The 27,381-nt window shown below is 41.2% G+C and overlaps 1 protein-coding gene across 1 annotated transcript in view; it reads right to left on the bottom strand.

The window, feature by feature from the left end:
- The window catches only part of LINGO2 (leucine rich repeat and Ig domain containing 2), a 413,900-nt gene extending 410,932 nt beyond the window's left edge, over positions 1 to 2,968 (bottom strand). The window contains exon 1 of the mRNA XM_038769905.1: positions 2,914 to 2,968. The gene's annotated coding sequence lies outside the window, so the exon portion shown is untranslated. The remainder of the gene's footprint in view (positions 1 to 2,913) is intronic.
- Between the last annotated feature and the right edge of the window lie 24,413 nt (positions 2,969 to 27,381).

Below are 27,381 nucleotides of genomic sequence, written 5' to 3'. Positions count from 1 at the left end.
ATTCTTTTCTAACCTTCTTAAAAAAGGATAATAATGCATTCTAATGACCTAGACCAGTGTGTGGAGAAAACAAAACAAAAAAAATGACTGCTTGCCAATATTTCTTCCCAATCAAAACTTATTCCTGAACATCTGTGCAATTATATTTTGACACAGATGGTACAATCTTTATTAATAAAATGGCATATGTAAATATTTGGAACATATTCAGCAGAACTTAGAGAAATCCTTGAAATAATCTATGGAGTATATTTCCCTTACTATCCAAGGAATTTTATTTGGTAGTTTCTGAAGTGAAACATTTAGCATTTTAGAATCCTAAAATTTAGTGAGACGGTAAGTTGTTTGCATTCCATATTTGACCAGCTCCCCCTTTTATCCCACCCGATTTCCATTATCACTCTTCCCTCAAACTGTCAAGCTGGCAAGACCCCATTCTTTAACTTTATGAACTGGATTCCTCAATACAACAAATAGCAGGTTGCTGGCATCCTTAAGGATTTGATAGTGTTTTAGACCAAAAGGAATAAGATTCTAAAAGCATCTCTAATGCCATTTTACTAACCTGGTCCTTGTGCTTCATATCCTTAAATCATAATAGGGACACAATCATGTTTATTTTGTTTCAAGCAGATGCCATTAGTCTACCCACTATTTTTACCTTTCGGTTTGAATTACCAGTGCCATCTTCTGCCTCCCAAATAAGAGAAAAAAACATGGATACGCATCCAAGATCCTAGCAATAGTGCCTCATTGATTGTATCATTGTATGGGAGAAGGGAATAAAAGATACACAAATCTCAGCAGCTTTGCGAAGTGCCAGGTGCTAGAATGACCATTTTCTGATGCACTCGGAAGTCCAGCTATCATAAAAACATTGCACCAAATGGTGATTTCCAAATATATGAGTCTATTCTTGCCAAGCTCTGGGTGAATGAAGACATCCCAACAGCCCTATTTGGCTACCGAATCCCAACTACAAATACGACATAAATGGGTATTTCTTTGAGATACTGTCTACCAGGCTACTCTCACCACTGGATACAGCAGTTCTTCTTGGATGAAAATAATTATGTTGAAAAGCAACATGCAGCAAAGCAACAAATGGATAAAAGCTTTGCAGCGCCTTATGAGCATAACAAAAGGGAAGCCTATAATGTGCAGATCAAGCTGAGAATTTGAGAGAGCAAAGGTGGGATTCTGAAGAAATCCAGTGACAAGCTGACAATCTCCAAACTATACTTACCACTAAGACTATATTCTCCAGGCCTCCCTACGAATGCTGAAGAGAACATACAAAACTAATCTCATCATAAAGCTGGAATCTTGCAGATAGAAAAGAATATGCTTTCTACTATTGAGGATGAGAATCTTCAAAGCGTAGAAAACTGACCAAAATTTGAAGCTATGAGTTTCATTAGGAAAACAGAGTTGAAGGCTGTGATTAAATTTTGATATCAAGGCAGCGCACTATACAATGAGGAATGGATGAAGCAGAAAACTCGAGAAGGCCAGCATGTCATTTGAGAGAATGACAGTTTGCTAATAACGGCACAAGCTTCATATAAAATTGAAGATCTACAAAACTGTGGTGTTTTCCACTCTGCTGTATAGTTGTTAGACTCAGTTCTGCTACAGAAGGCACATTGAGTATCTCATAATGAAGCCATGAGACACAGTCAGTTTACAGTGTTGAGACAAACCTCATTTCAGTACACTTTGTTGAGATGGACATGTGAGAAGAATGCAATAGCAGGATTCTCATGCAGCTGCTTTACCGTAAATGGAACACACACAGAGAGGGCAGAGTTTTTTTTAAAAACACTGTAATACAAAACCTGATTTTAGGGTGAGAGCTCTAGTCACACCTACATACAAGGTTGGGATCACACCATTAGTAGACTCATATTTCAATATGAAGAACAGATATATCAGAAAGACAAAGACAAACAACAGAGAGACCAAGTTGCTTACACAAACACTTCTCTCTCTCATCCCTCCCCCTCCCCCCCAACACTCACACTCTTCTACAATGTAACCTTGCCCTTTGGCTCAGATGGAAAAAATGTATACATCAAATGAAACCATCTTTAGTTATTCTGGGAATCCAGTTTTAAAATTATCCAAATCTTTTTTTCCTCTTTTTTTCCTTCCACATGCTGACTGCCTTTTAGATATTTCATTGTTGAACAGACCCAAAGAGAAGGACATTAAATACAAATCAGTCAATATGGCTACTTGTCAGCATGTCAAGTAAATTTTTTGGAGGGAGGGAGGGTTGGGAGTTGGAACTAATAAGTAAAATAATGTGTTTTATGCTATACAAGAATTTCAGCTTTCCAAACTAGCTCTGTTTTCCCCTTATAATGGAAAATACAGGAGTCTGAACTGTTCCTCCATTACTACTAGGAACGCTGGCCAATCAGAATATTCATTTTTCCCAAGAGAATAAGCAAATATCTGATGAGAAATAATAATAAGAATAATAATTATGGTATTTATTAAGCACTTACTATGTGCTGGGAACTGTTCTACAGGCTGGAGTAGGTACAAGGTAATCAGGTTATCCCACAGGGTGTTCACAGTTTTAATCCCCATTTTACAGATGAGGTAACTGAGGCACAAAGAAGTTAAACAGCTTGCCCAAGGTCACACACACAGCAGACAAGTGGCAGAGCCAGAATTAGAACTCATGTCCTCTGATCCCAAGCCCATGCTTTTTCCACTAAGCCACGAATAGGGAAAAAAGGAACACTGATATATAAGAGCTTAGTACAGTGCTCTGCACACAGTAAGTGCTCAATAAATATGATTGAATGAATGAATGAATGAAAGAAGTTTTTCTCCAGTAAAGAGCACTGCCACTAACATAAAGTCAAATTACAACACAAAGTCTTATTACAACACACCTACCAGCTTGAAGTTTTGCATCTCTCTGCTGGAGATAATCCTCAATTTCAGTGTTTCTCAATGTGCATCATCCTAGAAAGCTGTTTTCTAAAAGAGTCAAAAAAGATGACACAAGTCATTATATTTAAAGCCCTTTTATTTTCATTTGTGTTCCTGAGGCTATGCATTATCAGCCAAACAAAACAATATACTTCACATTGCACACACTACAAACAGGTACAGCAATTAAAGTGGAATGCTAGATGCTAATAACTGAGTCACTCTAGGTTGATGAGAATGAGTGTCCTCATGTTTAGACTCTCAGACTCAACACAAAATAAGACCCCTTGTTTTGGGCCAGGTCAGCTTTGGCTAACACAACTGGTCATCCTGCAGTATGGGATTTGACGGTGGCAGCATCAGTGATGAATGTGTTTGGCCAGGCCAAGGGTTAGGTCTTCCCACTGCCAACACTTCTGATGTGGCCACCACCCCACACACCGTTCTTCACTCTTTTCCACCTCAAATTGGCAACATCTGCCCTGGTCCCCATCCAAGGAATCCCACTGCACCCTGCCCCACTTCAGAGCTGGATGTAGCTTGGGTTGACAGTATCTGTTAATACAATATTTGCCACAGAACTGTTAGTTCCAAGTGAGCATGTCAATTTGCTTATTCTATACTTCCCAAGTGCCTGGCACAGGAAGTGAGTGCTCCATAAGTGCTACTACAACTATTGATCAGCATTGCAGTCAATTTGCAACTCATCGTGTTGCCAATCTGTTTTTAATGACTCATAGATACCCTTAGAGATATATTTTTAAGCAGTCTTATAGTAATTTGTGCTCCTAGGGCTTTAGGGATGGATGAAGGGTGGTGTTGCTGGGGAAGCACTTAGTACAGTGCTCTGCATACAGTAAGTGCTTAATAAATACTATTTTATGAATTTTTGCTAATGCTCATTGACTCGGAGTTGGCTTTGGGGATAGACCTAATAACCTCCAAAACAACCAAATTTGGTGGCTCCAGGATGTGGAGGGGGCATAGAAACTTTGAGGGTGGGCCCCCAAACTAATGCCTCCTTTGATCAATCGAAAGAAGAGCAGTTCAGGATGTGCAAGTCATTGCACAGTAAGTTATTTTGCTGTTCCAACCCTCCCTCTCCTGGACCGAGGCCACCTTATTCTTCATTCATTCAATTGTATTTACTGAGCGCATACTGTGTGCACAGCACTGTACTAAGCACTTAGCTCCAAGTTGCCAAAATCCTAGTGCTGACTCTGTGTAGAAGGCTAAATAAACAGAGTAAATAGCTCATTATGTTTATCTTTAAGGTAATCTGCTGTTCAGTGATACCTCCCACTACGGTTTTCCAACCTTGCCCGGTTCATCTTTGCCTTGATCACATCATAATTGAAGTGTGCAGGACCATTACCTAAAGTTTACCCATAGTCTTTATTTTTTTCCCTCCATCATTTATTTGCCTCTAAAAGGAAACTGCGACACTATTGGATTTAAAGTCTTCTTGTATTAATTAGGGGATAACAGTCACAGCCTTACTTAGAATAATAATGATAATACTCTTTTTCTGCCCTCACTTGTCTTAATATGAGAACATTCTTTTAACGGTTGCCTATCCAAACGTATAGCTAAAATAAGTAACAACACTAAAGAAAAGGCTTAGATTTTTCAATAGTCTTTTTAAAATGAAGAAGTATTGGAGTTACAAAATGAAAAATTTCTTTTTTTCACATGTAGTAGCATTTACTTGTTTTCCCTAAATTGTTCCTCCGTAGCATTAGATACTAAATATCACCTGATAGGATTCATGTGCACACAGTAAGCGCTCAATAAATACGATTGATGATGATGTGCCATTTAGTTATGCTATTTGGCATACTGAAACCAGTTGAGTGTGACCACTGATCAGTGTATACAAGCTAGGATCAAACATTTAGAGGGTTTTAAATCACCCCCTCTCTCACTGGGCTTCAATTTGGCATTTCTGGAGAACAGCCATGACATAGCTGGGAGGGAAGCCAAGATATAGGATCATCAGTACCAGGGGCTAGAGACAGTGAGAAAAGCCAGCAGTACCAAGGATCAGCCTCATTACTTCCAAGGCATAAGCTTTGGGTTGAATTACATAAAAAACAACCTGTAAAAATCTCATCCACTTTCCCTAGTGGTATTTTAATTTTCTGCCTGAATCATTCCAGGTGAGAGGCATGGACTGTAATTGGCCCTATAAATGGGTTGAAAACTGGAAAACATTCTTAGTTTGCACATTGTTTCTTTCCTTACCAGTGAATGTGGTAAAGAATATAGGTGGGAAGGTGTGGGAAGGAGCTGTAAATGGGTGGGGTGTTATGACAGAACCTTTATGACATGAAGCAGAATTATACTTAATTCAGTGATTCCAATGAAATTAAATATAGATATCTCCACCTGGAGGTATTTGGTACTAATAGTGGTGTTTGTTAAGCCCTATGTGCCAAGTACTGTACTAAATCCTGAAGTCGATAAAATATAAGATCAGCCAGTTCTTGTCCCACTTGGGATTCACCGTCTGGGTGGGAGGCGGGGGGTGGAGAGCAAATGTTTAATCGCCATTTTACAGATGACAAAGCCGAAGCTCAAAAAAACTTAAGTGATTTGCCCAAGCAGATGCGGCAGTCTGGATTAGAATCCAGGTGACACAAAAGGCAAATGGGAAGCCAGGATTAAGAAACTCCCAGGCCTGTGTTCGTCCTTCCAGGCCACACTGGGAATGGAAGTGACTGGAAATGTGGAAGTTCAGAGGAAAGGGAAGCAAGCAAATACAGGAGTGGAAAAAGAAACCATTAGGTGGATAGTTGGATAACATTGTGTTAAACTAAGATTTCAGAAAAAATAATTATATACGTTGGCAAAAGTAGAGATGCAATCTGAATATGAGATCTAAAATGTTAGTCAACTGTAGATGATATTAGAAAGCCAAGAAAGAAACAAGTCACTGAATAGAAATAAGAACAAGGGAAAAACACAGGCACTCGAAAGATGAAGATTGTAGTAATCAGAGTAAGAGAAGCAGCATGGCCTAATGGAAAGATCACAGGCCTGGAAGTCAGAGGACCTGGGTTCTAATCCAGACTCTGCCACTTCTCTGTGCCTCAATTTCCTCATCTGTAAAATGGGGATTAAATCTTACTCACTCCTATCTAGACTGTAAGCCCCATGTGGTACAGGGACCTGTGTCCAACCCAATAACCTTGTATCTATGCTAGTGTTAAGAACAGTGCTTAACAAATATCATAAATAAGATATGATGAAGATAAAGAATATTGGTCATTAATCATTTCAAAGCACAAAGTAGTACAAACTCATGGTGGGGATAGTTTATTCCTACACACAGCCCAAGTGACTCTTGGGAACTATGCCATTCAAGAAATAACAAGAGGTTTCAGATCAAAAGTGAAGAAGGCTTCAACTCTTCAAAACTGTCAGATGCAGCTACAGAAACACAGTGGAATGCCATGAAAAATACTTCAGTCAAGTTAAGTCTCTCTGCAATATGAAGATGTTCTAATACCAGCATAGTTGAAAGGGTTCAGGTTTGAATTGCTACATCTGGTTAGGCAAAGGAATGCTTTCAGTCTAGAAGACTGCCTGGAGGTAAGGTTCATTCTAGAATCAATCAGGTTCGGACATTACAGCCACCCTGGAGGGGATCTAAACCTCTGGAGTCCTTTAGCTCTGGGATGAGCCAGTGTGGATCCAGAAATCTACACTGGGCAGCAGCAGTCTCTCTAGTCCCATGCTCATTCACTTCCAAATCAATCAATCAATCCTATTCATTGAGCGTTTGTGTGCAGGGAACTGAACTATGCATTTGGAACAGTACAGTAAAGACAGAAGATGTTCCTCTTCTTGAGGACCTTATATTTTTATGGGGGGACAGACACAAAATGATATACAATAGGAGACTGGAAAGATGGTCATGTGGAAAAAAGTGTTAAAAAGTTCAGTGTGTAAATGAAAAAGGATAAAAGTGCTATGGGTGGTGAAAGTGTGAGGTGGTAGAAGAAAAATTAAGCAGGAAAATTCTCCTGGAGGAAGTGGCATTTCAGAAGGACTTGGAAGATGGAAAAGGGGGTGACATGGGTGGGTGTTCTAGGCAGGAAGTAGATATAAGCAAAGCGTGGAAGGCAAGAGAATAGGGAACGAGACCCAGTGAGGAGGAGAGGTTGAGAGGAATGAAGACTGTGAGCTGTGATAGAGTGGAAGACGAGAGGGGATAAGTAAGAACAAGGCAGCTTTTGAAGTCCTTAAAAGCCAATGGTCAGGAGTTCATGTTTGATGTGGACAAGAATTAGTAGTCACTGAAGCTTTTGAGGAGTGGAGAAACATGTGCAGAATAATGATTTGGAAAAACTAATCTGGGCAGCTGAGCATAGTATAGACTGGAAAGGGGAGAAATGGAGACAAAGACCAGTGAGAAGACTGATACAGTAGCTCCTAAACAATGGGGGTGGGTGGATGTGGCAGAAGTGGTGGATCTGGAAAATATTGTGGAAGAAAAACTGAGAGGATTTAGCAACAGACTGAATGTGAATCCCAAACTGATGGGCTATGACTGAATTGGACTAAAATCTAGGAGCAGAGGACAAGGCATCACCGAGAACTTTGTATAGTATGGACCCATAACTGTCTCCTCAAATCTCACTTGATTGAATTTAAAATGACTATATTTTCAAAAGTTCAGAATTGGAAGGGTTGGGAGCCCCCATGGTTGATTTGGAGATGGGACTTCCAGGGGCAGGATCATTTGGTCCAAGAATTGGTGAGTAGCAAGAAACAAAGATAGTTGAAGAGGAAAAACAGACACAGAGATAGAAGGAAGAAGAGATAGAGTGAGACAGAGAAGGGCTGGGAGGAAGAAGAAGAAGAAGAACAAGAACAAGAAGATGAAGAAGAAGAAGAGAAACCCAAAGAGAGAAAAACAGCTATAAAGACAGAGAGGAAAAGATACAGCGGGTGATGCAACAGGTACCAGCACCCTCCCTCCCCTTCACTCCCGCACCCTCTTGCCGTCCTGAAGCAGAGAAATAAACACAAAAATAGTAACTCTGAGAAAATGTCCTTGACATGTTTCACGCAGCAGTTGTAGCAGAAAAAAAGAGTACAGAGGAAATGCCATCATTGCCTACCCTTCCCATCATGTGCACTCATTCAGTTGTATTTGAGCGCTTACTGTGTGCAGAGCACTGTACTACTACTACTACTAATAATAATAATGATGGCATTTATTAAGTGCTTACTATGTACAAAGCACTGATCTAAACACAGGGGAGGTTACAAGGTGATCAGGTTGTCCCACAGGGGGCTCACAGTCTTCATCCCCACTTGACAGATGAGGTAACTGAGGCCCAGAGAAGCTATGTGACTTGCCCAAAGTCACATAGCTTAAAATTGGCGAAGGCGGAATTTGAACCCATGACCTCTGACTCCAAAGCCTGTGCTCTTTCCATTGAGCCATGCTGCTTCTCTGCTTCTACTTAATGCTTGTTCATGGCTGCTGCTTCTACTACTGTCATAGCTCTGTTAGTTTTCATATTGTACTCACCCAAATGCTTACTATAGTTCTCTGCACACAGTAAGCACTCAGGAAATACGATTGATGGATTGATAACTATCTTTCTGGAGGTTTCCACTGTGGCCACCCTGAACCCATCTCTGGTCATGGCAGCAACCATCCAGAAACTTGTGGAAGCAGAAGCATTGGCAGAAGCAGTGACCCTGACAATAATGGTGGATTGGACACCTTTTCTACTGGCCTTTTCTCTACCAGCACCCGGGCTGCTTTTCTCTTTACATAAATTTATTTTGTCATTGCTGGCTGTGTGCACTGAGCTCAGCACCACCACTATGGATACTCTCACCCCTGCAAAAGACAGAACCTGTAGGGATACTACTATCTTCCAGATGGTATGACGTGTCCAAATTCCATTGTGATACCACCTAATGCTAGTCTGTCACCTTATCTTCATGCAGGAGTGCAGAGAAGAAAGAGAAATCAATCTTATTTATTGAGCACTTACTTTAGGCAGAGCACTATACTAAGTACTTGGAGGAGTACAATATAACAGAGTTGGTAGGCACATTCCCTTCCCACAACGAGGTTACAATCTAGAGGAAATAATAATAATAATAACAATGGTATTTGTTAAGCACTTAGAAGCTATGGTGTTTGGGATAGCACTGATTATTAGTTATTTTTAATGAAATGATAAAACCACTAACTCTACCAAAACTGATTAAAGCAACAAAAGCATCAGTTCAAAATATTAAGACATCTCTGCACTCATAAAGGAAAAAGAAAAAACAAACCAGAAAATTCTGCATGACTTTTAGAAATATTATTTGAGAAAAACAGGTTGCCAAGTTCTTCAGAATGACAGGTTTAATACAGAATACCTTTTTTGAGAGGAATTAAGATTGTTTATCCTAAAAATGATTATCATCAGTAGCCCATGTTCTACTCTACCACAGAGAATCTCCCTGAAATTTGTGTCTTCAAAGCAATGAACAGTCTGTTGATAAAGTGTTTTTTTGGTTACTACAGGCATTTTGGAAATAGCTTTTGGATCAAACTAAATGAGTTCCAGTATAAATAAAGAACCCGAGAAATTGCAGCCGGCACTCAGCAAGATATTGGTGTGACAGCTAGACAGATGCAGCGTGACCCCCTACAATTGATGTTTTGTATTGAGTGCAGAGTCTAATAAAATGAGCTCCATCATGGAACTTGTGGGCTCAATGAAATCTATATTAAACCTTAAATATGAGCTTAGACTGCTGCTCTAGGGAAAAAAATGAAAGCAAATCATAACTGAAATTATTGTTTGAGTTCTATTTAGACTTCAAATAACCTTGTTAAATATGTGCTTTTTGTTTTAATCAAGGTAAGAGGTGAAAGAGCATTTCTATTTTATATATTACCTGACTGTGAACATTATTTCACTGTATTGTACACTGAAACATAACTTAAAAATATGGGCGCATTCTATATTGTCATCCATTTGAAGTGAGCACCTTCAAAGCTGCATTGGATTAAAATCAATCAGTTTCAAATGGGCTCCTATATATATTCATCGTTGATCTAAAAAAATTGGGGCACTGTATTATTTAAAATCTCTATTCTCCCCGTGGATATGGCTATTGTCCATCTTTTGAAACAACTTCTATACCCATAGCTTTATGAAGAACTATTTCTTGTGAACTTGATATAAGGGCAAAATTAGTTTCATGAGAATTTGGGATCTTCTGTGGACACTGAGCCTATGCAAAGCCCATCTCTAAGAAGCAGACAACCGAACGTCTTCTTTCTGCTCCCTTCTCTCCTTCTACAGCCCAGCCCGCACCCTCTGCTCCTCTGCCACTAATCTCCTCACCGTGCCTCATTCTCGCCTGTCCTGCCATCCTGCCCTGGCCTGGAATGCCCTCCCTCCCCACATCCGCCAAGCTAGCTCTCTTCCTCCCTCCAAGGTCCTACTGAGAGCTCACCTCCTCCAGGATGCCTTCCCAGACTGAGCCCCCTCCTTCCTCTCCCCCTCCTCCCCCTCTCCATCTCCCCCACCTTACCTCCTTCCCTTCCCCACAGCACCTGTATATATGTATATATGTTTGTACATATTTATTACTCTATTTATTTATTTTACTTGTACATATCTATTCTATTTTATTTTGTTAATATGTTTTGTTTTGTTCTCTGTCTCCCCCTTCTAGACTGTGAGCCCACTGTTAGGTAGGTACCATCTCTGTATGTTGCCAACTTGTACTTCCCAAGCGCTTAGTACAGTGCTCTGCACACAGTAAGCGCTCAATAAATGCGATTGATTGATTGATTTTTGAAGTCTTCCCCAATTGAAGTAAGCTTATTTTAAAACTGAATGTTGATCTTTGAGGGCATTGATGAGGACACCCAATGATATCAGTAATAATGAAATTTTCAATAGTGCTGGAGACTGGGGAGAAAAATTTTAGAGACTTCAGGGCTTAAGAAACAATCAGGATTGGTGGGGATCAAAGAGCCATAGCAATGCTGGCCATTCCATTTACTCACACCCTCTATAATAATAATAATGGCATTGACACCCGTCTGCTTGTTTTGTTTTGTTGTCTGTCTCCCCCTTCTAGACTGTGAGCCTGCTGTTGGGTAGGGACTATCTCTATATGTTGCCAACTTGTACTTTCCAAGCGCTTAGTACAGTGCTCTGCACACAGTAAGCGCTCAATAAATATGACTGAATGAATACAAGGTTATCAGGTTGTCCCACGTGGGGCTCACAGTCGTAATCCCCATTTTACAGATGTGGTTACTGAGGCACAGAGAAGTTAAGTGACTTGCCCAAAGTCACACAGCTAAGTGGCAAAGCGGGGATTAGAACCCATGACCTCTGACCCCGAAGCCCATGGTCTTTCCACTAAGCCACCCTCTGTACTGTTACCCCCAAAGGGCACTTTCATCATTAACTCCTTTCATGGAGTTATTTCAAAATGAGACATCACTTTGCCACATTGTTATATAGACATTCAATCAGACCAAGTAATAACAATGGTACTTGTTAAGTTCTTACTATGTGCCAAGCACTGCTCTAAGCACTGAGGTAGAAACACGTTAAACAGGTTGGACACAGTCCCTGTCCCACCTGGGGCTCACAGTCTTAATCCCCATTTTACAGATGAGGTAACTGAGGCCCAGAGAAGTTAAGTGACTAGTCCAAGGTCACACAGCAGACGAGTGGCAGAGCTGGGATTAGAACCCAGGTCCTTCTGACTTCTGGGCCCGTACTCTATCCACTAAAGCCACATTGCTATATCTAATCAAAATATCAGAAATCTTTCTCATTTGGGGGTGTTATTGGGACTTTTTCTTGATTAAAAAAGGTAACAAGCTTTGAGGTACCTCACTGATTTTTGCATCCTTAATACATTCATCCTAGGAAACCTGAAGGAGGGCTTCAGATATCATAGTTACTTGCATAATTGCCCTACTTCTTCCATAAGATTAAATAAGGCAGGAGGCTGTTCTGCAGGTCAATTAAGTTTAGCAATTAAGAGAGGGGGAGAAAAAAGGTCAGAGAAAGAAGAGGAGGAGAAAGGGAGAGGAGGAAGATGAGGGGGTGGGCTCTGGACAGAGCGGTTTTGACATTACACAAATCTCAGACTGCAGGTCCTTTAATCAGCCCAATTTGCTTCACACCCACCATCATGGCTAATGCTTACCTCCTCTCTGCCTACTGGCTGCCTCCCCGCAACCTATTGCTTCTTTTTCCCCTTCTAGATTGTATGCTTGTTGTGGGCAGGAAATATGTTTATTGTTGTACTCTCCCAAGTGCTTAGTGCTCTGCAAACGGAAAGCACTCAATAAATGATTGAATGAATTAATAAATATGATTGAATGAAAGAGAACTTGAGACTGCATCTATCACACTCTCCCATTGCTGCATCAAATATGCACTCAATAATGATCTCTTTGACCCCTTTCGGTTCTTGTGTTTTTGATTAGGGCAGTCTCCATAAATTATTTTTTTTACCCCCTGATGTGTTGTTACAGTCCCTCCAACTCACTCCTCCTCCTCTTCCAATTTGTACAGCTGTCATTGTTGACAATTATGTGGTACAAAAATTGGGTGGAACAATTATCAATAAATCAGTGGTATTTGAGGGCTCACTGTGTAAAGAGCACTGTACTAAGCACTTGGCGAGTACAGTAACGGAGATAGTAGATACATTCCTTGCCCACAAGGAGTTTAGGGAATTTATAAACATACAGCCTTTAACCTACACAAGTGTATGAAATCGGTTTCACTGCAAATACCTCTGAAGTAAATTTTCTGTTGCATAGATTCAGTAAACTATTTTAAACGTCCAAGTTAATTCCAAACTATTGTCTAATATAGAGTAGACAGTCCTTGTTAAGGACTAGTTACTGACAAAAGTTTCAATCTTTCCAATGGTGTAAAATTTAACTATTTCAGTACTGCAGACATCTTTTCACCTAAAGCATTGGAAAAGTTCCAATTTCAGTGATATTACTGAAATTCATGTCATGCTGGACAAAAAATAAACCTGATTAAATTCATAGTGGACAAAGAAAATTTTATAATAAGAAATTAATTAAAAGAACAAATAACTAGTCAGCTCTAGAAAATGTTGTTATTCTATACAGTGCAACAAGGCAATAAACACAGCAGTAAAAACAGCCCTTAATACACGAGCATAGCTTTTTAGTGCCATAAAAATGTACTTTCAGGACAGCAGCACATTATAGTTTAAGTGAAGCTCTTCATTAGATAGTGTGAGAAAATGAGCCATGAAAGGAAGATAGAAAAGCCTTTTTAATAGTTCCTGTTCAGATAATGTAGGCCAAAAACAATCAATAGCCATGCCTCATTTATTTTATGTCTTTGAGCACTTAGAGTCAAAATGTTAGTGTTTGTTATACTGGTGGTTCTTCTGCTCTGCATCAGTAATGAAAAAATGTTTTTGAATATTAGGGTGTAAATTATACTAACTTCTACAAATGAAAGGTTGCTGTTAACCAATATGGAAAGAAACACCTACTCTGGGTTCATTAAAAATCACTTCTATGCAGTTATTAGAATAATACAAATTTAGGAAGTCATGGAAATGACCCAACAATCAATATGTAAGCACATAAACGTGCTCGAGCATCACATTAACTGTACATAAAGGAATTAAGAGTCACATAAAACACGCTATTAACAAAGACTGTTTCTGAGACTATTTCTAATATCAACAGATTGGAAAATTTATGGATTAAAATACATACCATCAGTGATACTGCTGCCTAAAAAAACTCTTTTATATTTTAAGATGAGATTAATATTGAAGTGCTTCTAAAATCACATCTACTCTTGGAGGCCTTCCGTGCTTAATCTCATTTTCCAGCCCTACTTCACTCCTACCTCCCTACACCTCTGCTCCAGCCCTTGCGTATCACCTGAGCCCTTTCTCCCCACAACACATTCAAATGTATTTTAAAGCTCTCTTACATCCCCCTTCCTGTAAATTATTTAAGTATATCTCTCCCAACTAGATTTGAAGATTCTAAAACGGAGGGATTATGGCTACTAACTCTATTGTGCTCTACCAAGCACTTAATATAGTGCTTGGCACACAGTAAGCACTCAAATATAATTGTTTTTCTGATACTTGTTAAGTACTTACTATGTGCCAAGTGCTAGGGTAGATACAAGGTCATCCGGTTGGACACAGTCTATGTAGGAAGGAGAACAGATATTGACTCCCATTTTACAGATGAGGAAATTGAAGCACAGAGAAGTTAAGTGCTTTGTCAAAGGTCACACAGCTGACAAGTGGTGGAGTGGGGATTAGAACCCAGGCCTTCTGACACTCAGACCCATGCTCTTCCTCTGGGCCATGTTGCTTGATTTGATACCATTATTTTATGGCAAGCATCAATTGGGATAGAAGATTATGATCCTAGGAAAGAAAGTCACTAGTATTCTCTGAATTTTCTAATACAAAGTAGGAACTACAATTTTAAAATAAATGAGAGAAATTTAGAAAAAAAACCCCATATATATATATATATTTTATTTTTTTTAAGTTTGTAAGATTGTATTGTCCCTGCTGTGGAGCCCCTGCTCCATCATGGGAAAGCTTCCCATGATCCTTGACCTGTTCCTGATCCAATCACTGCTCCTCACTATTACTGAAATCTGGTTCTCCCCAGATGATGCCATCTTCATCTGATGCCACGTAATGACAGGTATTCTATTTCATTCATTTAATTGTATTTATTGAGCACTTACTGTGTGCAGAGCACTGTACTAAGGGCTTGGGAAGTACAATTGAGCAATAGAGACAAGTTCAATTGTCTGCACATGATAGACCCTCAGAAAATACTGTTGAAAAACGGGCAAAACATATTGGATGTCACTGTACTAATTCAGTAGTTTTTTGGCTTGAAAAACAGCAATCAGAAAAACAAAACTAAACAGCACCTGTACCTTTCATTCATTCAATTGTATTTACTGAGTGCTTACTGTGTGCAGAGCACTGTACTAAGCACTTCAAAGGAAGCAAAAGCAACAAATGTAGGGAAAGAGGGAGGAAAATAACCATGGTCCTAATGAAGACACTAGGACCACCATAAGAATGATAGAAGAGCATTCAGAAAAAGATGAAGTGGAGCCACATCATTAGGGACAACATTTATTGGGAGCCTGCTTTTTGCTTAGTATTCTTTATATATGGTAAAAAGGGTTGTAGAGTATAATTGTTCCCATATTTCCTCTCCTGGAAGCTTCTTAGCTTGACTTTTACATTTGACAGTAGTAGGAAGTAAGTAGGTGAAACTGCATTTGTCCTTTATGCCTCAATATTCTTATGAGAAATAAACAGATCCGCAGAAAGGAGCATCGTGGTTTAGGGGGGGAAAACATCATAAGTATAAATAGGATGTAATGCCACAGTGATCCAATTTGAGCTCTGCATAAGACTTAATAATTCATACAGGAGGCTTCTCAATTGGGAAAAGAAAAGTAAGTAAATGTTAAGTGAATAAGTGAATAAAGTTTATACCAGTGCTTTTCAAATGTGGCCAGGCTCCTTTGCCCCAAGGTCTAACTGACATTTTAAACTTTTTTTTTTCAACCAGCTGAGTTTCAGGGATTTATGAGAATGGTATGAGATTATTTGAAAAATGACTGCATTTGTAGAAAGTTAATAGAAAAAACTCGAGGTACAGATTGCTCCCATAAATGGCCCTCTGGGTGATAAACAAAGTGGTGTAGAGAATTTTGTTTAGTGGGTTAGATTGTACAGCAGTCCTTTACCTTTTTCTATACCTTATTGTTCTTTCCTTTTTGATAAATATTTTAAGATGTATATACTGTACTTGGGAACTGCTAATTCTAAGTGTGGTAATCTTATGTCAAAGAGAAGAAACAGCTACTGATTTGGCCTAGAAGGGAGAAGACATAAAGTTCAATCCAAATCCAAAGGTGGAGATTGGGGAACAGAAGAAAGATATAGCCATGAGCTATGTAGTCATCTTAAAATTCTGGTCCTCCAACAAGTCCTGGAGAGGTGGAGATACAAGGTCATCAGGATGGACAGAGTCCCTATCCCTTATGGGGCTCACAGTCTAGGAAGGAGAACAGATATTGATTCCCATTTTACAGATGAGGAAATTGAGGCACAGAGAAGTTAAGTGACTTGTTCAAGGTCATACAGCTAGTGGAAGGTGGAGGTAGGAAAGTGGATTGGAGGGAAGCCAGATTGGCATAGTGGAAAGAGCCTGGGATTAGGATTTAGGAGACCTGGCTTCTACTCTCAGTTCTGCCATTTGCCTGCTGGTGACTTTAGGCACTTCGCTTAACTGCTAATAATAATAACAATTATAATAATAGCAGTATACTAAATGCTGGGGTAGATACAGTGCTCTGCACACAGTAAATGCTCAAATAAGATTGAGTGAATACCACATAATCAGGTAGGACACTCAGATTAAGGGTTCACAGACTAAGTAGGAGGCACTTCTCTGGGTCTCAGTTTCCTCATCTATAAAGTGAGGAAAGAAAACCTGTTCTCCTCTGTAAGCCCCATGTAGATCAGGGACTATATTAATAATTGTGGTATTAATTAAGCAATAACCTCTGGGGTACATACAATATAAGCAGATCAAACACAGTCCCTCCCCACCCTTCATGCCATCCCCTTCCCTAACCCCCACCCCACTCTTTACCAAGGGAGCCTCATCCTCTCCCTCACCCCAAGACTCACTGAGGAAAAAGGGAGGATTTGGCTTCCTTCATTGCCACTTTCACAACATCCTACCTCTTCCATTCCTCTTTCCCTTCCTTTGAAGTCCATATCATCTGCCTCTGTCACCCACTCCAGTTACTAATTGTGGTCATCTATTGCCCTCCAGGCCCCTCCTAAACTTTCTGAACCATTTTGATGCCTTTTTCACATTCCTTCTCTCATTCTCCATCCCTACATTGCTCCTTGGGGACTTGAATATCCATGAAAATTTTCCTGAAGACCTTTCTGCTGCCTGCTTCCTATCACTCTTCAACTCCAGTGACCTCCTACTCCACCCCATCTCACCTACTCACCAACTTGGCTGTACACTTGATTTCATCAACTCAAGTCACTGTACAACCTCTACCCTCACCAACTCTGAAATCCCTCTGACTTCAACATCCTTGCCTGCTTTCTCTCCCACACACACACTCCCCACAAATCCCTGTTTTCCCACCCACTCAGTTTTCCAACTTAGACCTCAAATTTCTTGTCTCCCTCCAATTCTCTAAAGTCATTATGCCCCATTTGCTCTCCATATGCAAGTTACCCTCTCATCACACAAATTGCCTCTCCACCACCCTTTCCACTGAACTCAACTGCCTTGCTCCCCTGTCCCTCAGCTGATCTCATACCACAATTTTGGATCACCTCCGCAGCATGCTTTCTCAGCTTCTGTGCTCAAGCTGCTGTTTGTCCCAAGGTGACCCTGGGGTACCCACCATCACAAGGTCAAATGTTATCTTGTGACCCCTGAGCAAGCAGGCAGAACTCGGAAGTGTGGGTGGGATACCACCTCCACAACCAAAACCGCTAGATTGACAGTCTGAGCCGGGAATACAGAAGGTGTCCCTTGCCCTGGTGCTAATCAAATTAGGTATGGAAGAGGGGGGAGGGCAGAGATTGGATAAACTGAGGCCGGAAGCTGGAATGTCCTAGAAACACAGGTGACAAATACCTGCAGCCTCTGACCTTCTGTACAGCAGATCGAGACTTGCAGCAGCCGGCTGCGGGTTGCTCTGGACAGCCCGCTCTGCCTGCACCAAGTGAGGAGCCTATCCCGCTCCACTGAATGCTTTTGAGGCTGGAAGCCAGGTGCTTTGCCATGGGTATGTAACGCATAAGTGGATTCCTCCCATGTGGGAATGCACCTGGGTGGGAGCTAGCTGCCTCACCATTCATTCATTCAATCGTATTTATTGAGCACTTACTGTATGCAGCGCACTGTACTAAGCACTTGGGAAGTACACGTTGGCAACACATAGAGATGGTCCCTACCCAACAACAGGCTCACAGTCTAGAAGGGGGAGACAGACAACAAAGTGTGAACAAACCATAAGTGAATTCTGCCTGGGTGGGACCTGGGTGTTTTGCCATGCATGAGTAACACATAAGTATATTCCTCCTGATAGGGAAGCTCTAATACCATTAAATAATCATATTCCTCCCAAAAGGGAAGTTCAATTCTCCACATCTAAATAAATGATTCAATTTGCCTCACAAAATAAATTTTGTATAAAACTCTTTCAGTCCCGGGGGTGGGGTGTGTGTGTGGGGGGGGTCTCTCTCTCTCTCTCTCTCTCTTCCCCTCCCCCCCTCCCGGAGAAGCAGTGTGGCTCAGTGGAGAGCACGGGCTTTGTAGTCAGAGGTCATGGGTTCAAATTCTGGCTCTGCCAACTGTCAGCTGTGTGACTTTGGGCAAGTCACTTAACTTCTCTGTGCCTGTTACCTCATCTTTAAAATGGGGATTAAAACTGTGGGCCAACCTGATCACCTTGTAACCTCGCCAGTGCTTAGAACAGTGCTTTGCACATAGAAAACGCTTAACAAATACCATTATTATTATTTTTATTATCCCCGGGTGACTGTGTTACTGGTAGAAATCCAAACAGCAGACTAACCTTGTCCATCTGAAGTTTATCCTCTACCTGGCAATACCTCCATCCTTTACCTCCATCCTTATTGTTCCCACACCCCTCTACCCATGCCAGCTGTTTCCAACATTTAACTCTCTTCTTACACCTGCTCTGTCCCATCCCACCACCTCTTTTCCCTAATGATCTGGCCACGCACTCTAATGGTATAATTGAAGTCATCAGGTGTGCTCTTCCTAAAATCTCCCCTGCTCCTCTCCAGTCCTTCATGTCTCCTGCTCTCCCATCTTTCCCAGCAATATCTCAAGAGATCTTCCACCTCTTCTTAAAATTGACCCCATCCCTTCACACCTCATCAAAAAACAATTGCCCCTCACTTCTTCCCTCCCTGACCGCCATCTTCAACCATTCACATTCCAGTAGCTTCTTCCCCACTGTTTTCAAACATGCTCATGTATCCCCATCTTAAAAAAAAAACCCTCCTTTGACCCCACAGTTCTCTCCACTAATCATCCCATCTCCCTCCTACCATTCCTCTCCAAATTCCTTAACTGAGGTCTTTACTCCTGCTGCCGCCACTTCCTCTCCTACAACTCTCTCCTTGCTCTGCTCCAATCTGACTTCTGCCCTCTTAATTGCATGGAATCTGTCATCCCTAAGATCACCAAATGTCCTTCATCTTGATAAATTCAATAGCCTCTACTTCATCCTAATTCTCCTTTATCTATCAGCTATCTTTTGACCTGTGGACTACCCCTTCTCCTTGAAATATTATCCGGCCTTGGTTTCACTGACATTGTCCCCTCCTGTTTCTATTTCTCTAGCCACTTCTTCTCAGTATCTTTCCCATCCTCTAACAGTTGGAGTCCCTCAAGGCTCAGTTCTTGGTCCCCTTCTATTATCCATAAATACCCACTCACTTGCTCCCATGGCTTCAATACCACTTCTGAATTATTCCCAAATCTACCTATCCAGCCCTGACTGCTCTCCTTCTCTGCAGCCTTGCATTTTCTCCTCCCTTCAGGACATCTCTACCTGAATGTCACACCTCAAACTAAACATCCCCAAAATAGAATTCCTTCTCTTCCTATGCATACCCTGTCTCCCTCTGACTTTCTGATCACCACCATCTTTCTTATCTCACAAGCCCTCCAACTTTGAATGATCTTTGACTCATCTCTCTTGTCCAATCCACATATTCAATGTCACCAAATCCTGTTGGCTCTACCTTCACAACATTGCTAAAATCTACCTTTCCTCTCCATCCAAACTGCCTCCCCCTCTATACTACAAACTCACTGTGGGCAGGGAACATGTCTACCAACTCTATTATATTGTACTCTCCCAAGTCCTTGGATTCCCCCAAGTGCTTAGTACAGTGCTCTGCATGCAGTAAGTACTCAATAAATATGATTGATCGATTGACTCCTGTGTGGGTTAGTTTAGATTATCACAGACTATCATAGCCCTGAATACGTTCTCAAAATCAGTATACCAAAGGATTACTCTCTAAGCCAAACCTTTAGTGCATAAAGTTCCCTTACATACAGTTAAATTGAATCATACAACTATTATTAGAATCAATAAAAAAGGATTTTGCTACTCCTGAATAAGATCTCTTTCAACTCAAGAATTTTACACCTACAGTACAGGCCTACATTCTGCTGTAGCAAATGGATATTATACCTCTGCCCTCTGGCAATTTTCATTTTGCAACTGCTTAACTGCAAACATGATATGTAACATGAGATGCCCAAATATATACTACACACTTTAATGGGCTATAACTAGGATTCAGATCTCTAGTATATTATAATATGCTTTCAGGGTAAATTAGATACAGCAAAGCCCCATTTAAAGTTAAGAAGGATATGACCTCCAGTAGGGTGGGAGGGTTGTACTTTATCCTAGAAGCCCAAAGGAACCAGGCATGAGCTTTAGCAAGCTCTGGTACTAATTAAGCCCTGGGATAAACCAAGAAGCTGCTGTTTGTTGGCTGAAATTTTCAAGAATGATTATTACAAACACATTCCTTCCTGATAGGTGCTATTCTGGCTGTAAGGTGATCTAAAATTAAAGAGCATTTAAAAAGTAGCCACCTGGATTTGAATTGGTACTAATTAATCATGCAGCTACATTGAGAATTCTAAAAATCAAAGACTGTGTATTAGGGCAACTGAATTTTTCAGTAAATACTCCAACTACAATCAAGTTCTTGGATATATTCCAGGCTGCTTAGTGTACGATTTTGCACTGAGAAATGTGTGGAGCCCCCATAAGCTTCTTGTCCTGAATAGAAATAAAGTGAAAATATAAATACAATAAATCAGTCTCAAGATACAGAAATGCAGTGCCATAGGTACTTTTGTTCTCTCTGCTTGAGGGAGGGATTTTACAAATTATAGAAGATATGAATGTGTTAAAGCAAAACACTCCTAGATATTAGAAAGTTTAAGTCAAAGAACACAGGGCTGGGAGTCAGATAACCTGGGTTCTAATTTGACTCCTGCCAAATGCTTGATGTGTGACCTTGGGCAAATCACTTAACTTTTCTATGGTTTTGGTTTTTTGGGGGGGTTTTAGTTTTGTTTATTTTTTATGGTATTTGTTAACTGCATATTATGTGCCTGGCACTGTACTAAGCACTGCAGTAGATACAAAATAATCAGGTTGGACACAGATTCTATCCCTCATAGGGCTCACCTTCTTAATCCCTATTTTACAGATGAGATAACTGACCTACGAAGAAGTTAAGTGACTTGACCTAGGTCACACAGCAGGCAACTGGCAGAGCCAGGATTAGAACCCAGGTCCTCTGACTCCCGGGCCCTTGCTGTTTCCACCAGACTACACTGCTTCTCAGTTCTCCTGCTCTCTCTCCTGCTTAGGCTGTGAGTTCCATGTGAGACAGGGACTGTGTTCCATCCAATTCACTTGTATCTACCCCAGTGCTTAGAACAGTGTTTGATACATAGGAAGCACTTAAGAAAAAAAATGTACATAAGTGCTGTAGGGCTGAAGGTCAGGTAAATATCAAATCAATCAATCAATCGTATTTATTGAGCGCTTACTGTGTGCAGAGCACTGTACTAAGCGCTTGGGAAGTACAAGTTGGCAAATGCCCAAAGCATACAGATCCAAGTGCATAGATGATGCAGAAGGGAGAGGAAGTCAGAAGAGGGCTTAATTGAGGACGGTCTCTTGGACGAGATGTGGCCTTAATAATTCACTGTAATTCTCTTGACTGTCTATACATTTCCCTTGCAATTTACCACCCAACATAATAAACTTTGTAGAACTCTGTCATCAGTGCCTTATAGCTCAAACACTGGTATTTATTGAGCATTTATTGAGCAGCATACTCTACTAAGTGCTCAATAAACAGTCCTGTGAAATTCATTCATTCATTCAATCATATTTATTGAGCACTTACTGTGTGCAGAGCACTGTACTAAGCGCTTGGGAAATAGCAGTTGGCAACATATAGAGACGGTCCCTACCCAACAACAGGCTCACAGTCTAGAAGGGGGAGACAGACAACAAAACAAAACATATTAACAAAATAAAATAAATAGAATAGTTAATATGTACAAGTAAAATAAATAGAGTAATAAATCTGTACCAACATATATACAGGTGCTGGGAAGGAGGTAGGACGGGGGGGATGGGGAGGGGGCTCAGTCTGGGAAGGCTTCCTGGAGGAGGTGAGCTCTCAGTGGGGCTTTGAAAGGAGGAAGAGAGCTAGCTTGGCGGATCTGTGGAGGGAGGGCATTCCAGGCCAGGGGGAGGACTTGGGCCGGGGGTTAACAGCGGGACAGGTGAGAAAGAGGCACGGTGAGGAGGTTAGCAGCAGAGGAGCGGAGGGTGTGGGCTGGGCTGTAGAAGGAAAGAAGGGAGGTGAGGTAGGAGGGGTGAGTTGATGGAGAGACTTGAAGCCGAGAGTGAGGAATAGGACCTCTGCCCAGCCTCAAGGATATGCTTCCATCCTTTACAGTGCTATCCATCACCACTACTGAAAAACAACTTCCACCTCCCAAACAAAAGAAAATCACCCTGGATCGTCCAAGATCGAAACAGGAGCAGGTCATCGCCTGTATCATAATGTGGTAAAGGGACATCAAAGTGTATGGGTAGCAGGAGCTATGTGTGAGCACATAGATGGATAGACTATAGTGATATGCTTCAAGTTCACAATGACTATATAACCTCCCATCATAAACTGCTCTGCAAACTGCCAAGACAAACTAAACGTTAAGCTCCTGGAGAATGAAGCCTGTTGGAACAGGAAAATCAAATCACAAACTCCGATATAAAATATGAATGGGCATTTCTCTGTGATATATTCTATGATGTTTATCTCCATTGGTAGTCCAGCTGCCCTAACTCCTCTGTCACCTCCAGCAACCTCCCCATAGCCGAGCGGGAGATGCCAGAGGGGGAAAGTTTATTTAGAGAGGAGAGGAGCCAATGTGGGCCCTAGGAACTTGGTTCCTGGCTTGGTTCCACTTCTTCCCACCATCTTCAGCTTACAGTGAGGGATAAGAGAGACAGTGAAACCTCCAGTCCCCTACATGGGCTCTGAACATGCTGCTCCTCAGTCTGACAGGATGCACTTTCTGGCACAGTCGGTCCATCCGGGCTTGCCCCAGGCAGTGGGAGAACTCAGGGATCAGAGGGACTGGGTCTTGTCCAGGGGACACCCCTTTGCCTGTACCCTCTTCCCCAGTGCTGTCCCTAGAGTGGTCTATGAAAACTGTATCAAGGTTCTGGCCACAACCAACAACCACTGGGAAGCAGTGTGACCTAGGGGAAAGAAGACGGGCATGGGAGTCAGTGGACCTGGGTCCTAATCATCATCATCATCATCAATCGTATTTATTGAGCGCTTACTGTGTGCAGAGCACTGTACTAAGCGCTTGGGAAGTACAAGTTGGCAACATATAGAGACAGTCCCTACCCAACCTAATCCCGGGGGCTCTGCCACATGTCTGCTGTGTGACCCTGGGCAAGTCAGTTCACGACTGTGTACCTCAGTTACCTCATCAGTAAAACGGGAATTAAGACTGTGAGCCCTACATGTGACATGGACTATGTCCAACATGAATGTCTTGTATCTACCACAGAGCTTAGTACAGTGCCTAACATGTAGTAAGTCCTTAAAAAACCAAACCAAAACAGGGAGCTGCCAGGTCCTCCATCACTTTCTCAGCACTAGAGCTACAGCCTGCTGATGCCCATGTAGTATCCCCTTTCCAACATAACTCACAGGGATACCTTTAAACTTTAAAATATTGGGAAACCACAGCCCCCCATCCAGGATCCAGGACTGTAAATCGCAATCCGCCAATCAATCAATCAATCAATCGTATTTATTGAGCACTTACTGTGTGCAGAGCACTGTACTAAGCGCTTGGGAAGTACAAGTTGGTAACATATAGAGACAGTCCCTACCCAACAGTGGGCTCACAGTCTAGAAGGGGGGAGACAGAGAACAAAACCAAACATATTAACAAAATAAAATAAATAGAATAGATATGTACAAGTAAAATAAATAAATAAATAGAGTAATAAATATGCACAAATACAAATCCATATTTGTATGGATCCATCAGGATCCAGGACTTTACCTGGATCCTCATTCACCTCACTGTTTCCTGTGGGTGTGGCTGAGAGTATTGTGACTATTGAACTCCTAGCCAAAAGGAGCCTAAAAGTTTGCTCTAGCCCCGGTGACTTATTGCTCTGATTGTATTTATTATTGTTCTTGTCTTTTATATTGCGAATGTATTTTTATTGCTTCATCTTTCCTTACATATCTGTCTCCCTCCCTTATTCTTAGACATGGTACCTGGCCCCCAAGGGGCTCACCCATGTATTTGTTCTTCATGCTTAGTTTAGAGCTTGGCACAGAGTTGACACTTAACACTATTCTTTTTACACTTGCAAGATAGTTGTCCAGACAATGGGCATGGCCAGGAGAAGTCCCTGACGTTGCTTTGATTGATGTGATTTGAAGATCAAAAGTCAACTTGTAGCAAAACAACAACTGCAACAAGAACAAATTGCCATACGTGATCCAGACAAAAATGAGCCTTAGAGTAACTTGTGTTGCGGATGTCAGGTGTGTAAGGAGCGATGCTTCAAGATGATCCCTCAGGCAGCATGACATATAGATTGGAAGGGAATGAGGCTGGAGGCAGGGGGTTTAGTGACGTCTACCCATGGTATGATATCCTGGTTGAATTAAGTACATGAGTTGTTACTCCTGTCCAAACTACTACGGTTTCTCCTACGACAACTATGAGTTAATCCCCTTAAACTTTAAATTCAATCTAAAGAGCAAAATGACAACATCTGGTTCATAAGAAAGAGTATTACCTGATTGTACAATGCTATTGGTATCATATATTCTTAGTTGCTATTTCAGTTAACTCCTACAGAAGTTGAGCCAGCAGCTCTAATTAAACTACCCATTTCAAAAAATCTGTCCTGTGGCCAAAAGACTTGCAGGATCTCACAGATTCAACACCTGCGAAGCAAATGCAGTATTACAAAGCAAAGACCTCCTTAGGTCTGCATTCAGTTACTTGAGACCAGTTGGAATCTCCACTTCACTGCTTCACTATTACAGAAGAGGCCCATAGGGATGATCTAGCAGGACGAATATGGAACCTTATCTGGTAAAACCTGACAATGGCACCTTTTTTGGACCCATTTGATAATTTTCTCCTATAACTAACATTCAACAAGAAAAAAATGTCCTTCCATGTCTATAATCCTATAGACATGTCTATTAGTCCTCTGCTCCTACAACCCTCATAAGGGAAACAGGATCCCTCCCAATTTGTAATCTCCATTTTTTAATGGCATTTATTAAGCACTTACTATGTGCAAAGCACTGTTCTAAGCGCTGGGGAGGTTACAAGGTGATCAGGTTGGCTCACAGTCTTAATCCCCATTTTACAGATGAGGTAACTGAGGCACAGAGAAGTTAAGTGACTTGCCCAAAGTCACACAGCTGACAATTGGTGGAGCCAGGATTTGAACCCATGGCCTCTGACTCCAAAGCCCAGGCTCTTTCCACTGAGGCACGTTACTGTGTGCAGAAAGCAATAGTAAATTAATAATAACACTACTAATGGTATTCAGCATTTACTATGTGCCAAGCACTGTTCTAAGCATTGGAGTAGATACAAGTTAATCATTCTGGACACAATCCCCCTCCCATGTGGGGCTCACAGTCTCAATCCCCATTTTACAGATGAGGTAACTGAGGCTCAGAGTAGTGAAGTGACTTGACCAAAGTCACACTGCAGACATGTTGGCAGAGCTGTGATTGGAACCCAAGTCCTTCAGACTCCCAGGCCTGTGCTCTATCCACTAAGCCAGCACTGTACGAATCACTCAGGATATGTTCCCTGCTCAATTACTACTGTAGTTCTTGTGCCCCAGAAAGTCACAGAAATAGAAAACCACAATGTTCCAGACATGTCACACAAAAGTAGTTGCGACACTTGGTCTCCGTTTGATACAAGTGTTTTGGATTCCCTCTCTGTCACAAGGCCTTCAACAACTCCTCAATCCCTGCTAAATCCGCTCTCACCTTCTCCCTTGAGAATATATGCCTAGTAGAGCTTGAAATTTCTTGAGCTTGAATGCAAGGACCTGTTCTTATTTCACAGTTGAAATTATTAATATTTCTTCATGGCAGGCTCCTTTGATATGCCTTAATATCATCTAGTGCTCAAAATTCTTGGAATTCTCAACATGACAGCCAAATGAAGAGTGCAGTTTTATTCCTGTAGTGATTAGGAGCAGATCTTTAAATGTAAAAATCCTAAACTAGATACTGTATTATCATGCTAACTAAACTGCTAATGCTCAAAACAAATAGCAATAGATATTCTAATCAATTTGATATTTATCTAAAAAACTATCAGCCCAGAAAAGGAATAAACAATTCTGCTCTCTCACACACTGGTGCTCAAAGATTTGCCTAAACTATTTCTGGAAATCTCTTTGGCAACTACAGTTGAAGTTTCAAAGCACAATTGCCTAAGCTTCATTTCAGTGAAAGTAGAAACACATTTCCCTTCCAAATAATCTAATTCACATTCTGATCTCACTGCCATTGAATTTCAGATTGTAGTCTATAAAACCTAAATAACAGAGATTTAACATTGCTACATATTTTTTTTTGTTCCTCATCATGAACTAAGCTTACATTTTCAGTGGCAAAATGTGACTGTGACTGTGTAGCTTCATCCTTTTAGCTGTGATATTTTGGTCCCATGATAATTTGTGTTCAGGTGTGGCCAAATGTCTCATGAGTTTTAGAATAAGCTTCTCTATAATAATCATAATAATAGTGGTTTCTGTTAAGCGCTTACTCTGTGCCAAGCACTGTTCTAAGCGCTGGGGCAGATACAAGGTTATCAGGTTGCACATAGTCCTAGTCCCCCATGAGGCTCCCACACTTAATCCCCATTTTACAACTGCCTAGAGAAGTGACTTGCCCAAAGTCACACTGTAGACAAGTGGTGGAGCCAGGATTAGAACCCATGACCTCTGACTCCCAAACCCATGTTCTTGCCCCTAGGCTACATTTCTCATATCAGTGTGTGTTCCATGATGCTTGCTCATGTTATATTACAAGGAAGCAGCATGGCATAGTGGATGGAGAACGGGCCCGGGAATCAGAACGTCTTTGTTGCATTGCACCCCTTGAGGTGCGCGTGTGTGTGTGTGTGTGTGTGTGTGTGTGTGTGTGTGTGTCTAT

This window comes from Tachyglossus aculeatus, chromosome X4 (assembly GCF_015852505.1).
Source record: "Tachyglossus aculeatus isolate mTacAcu1 chromosome X4, mTacAcu1.pri, whole genome shotgun sequence".
Lineage (NCBI taxonomy): Eukaryota > Metazoa > Chordata > Mammalia > Monotremata > Tachyglossidae > Tachyglossus > Tachyglossus aculeatus.
Note: the sequence above shows the minus strand (reverse complement) of the source record. Positions and strands in the feature narration are given on the sequence as shown.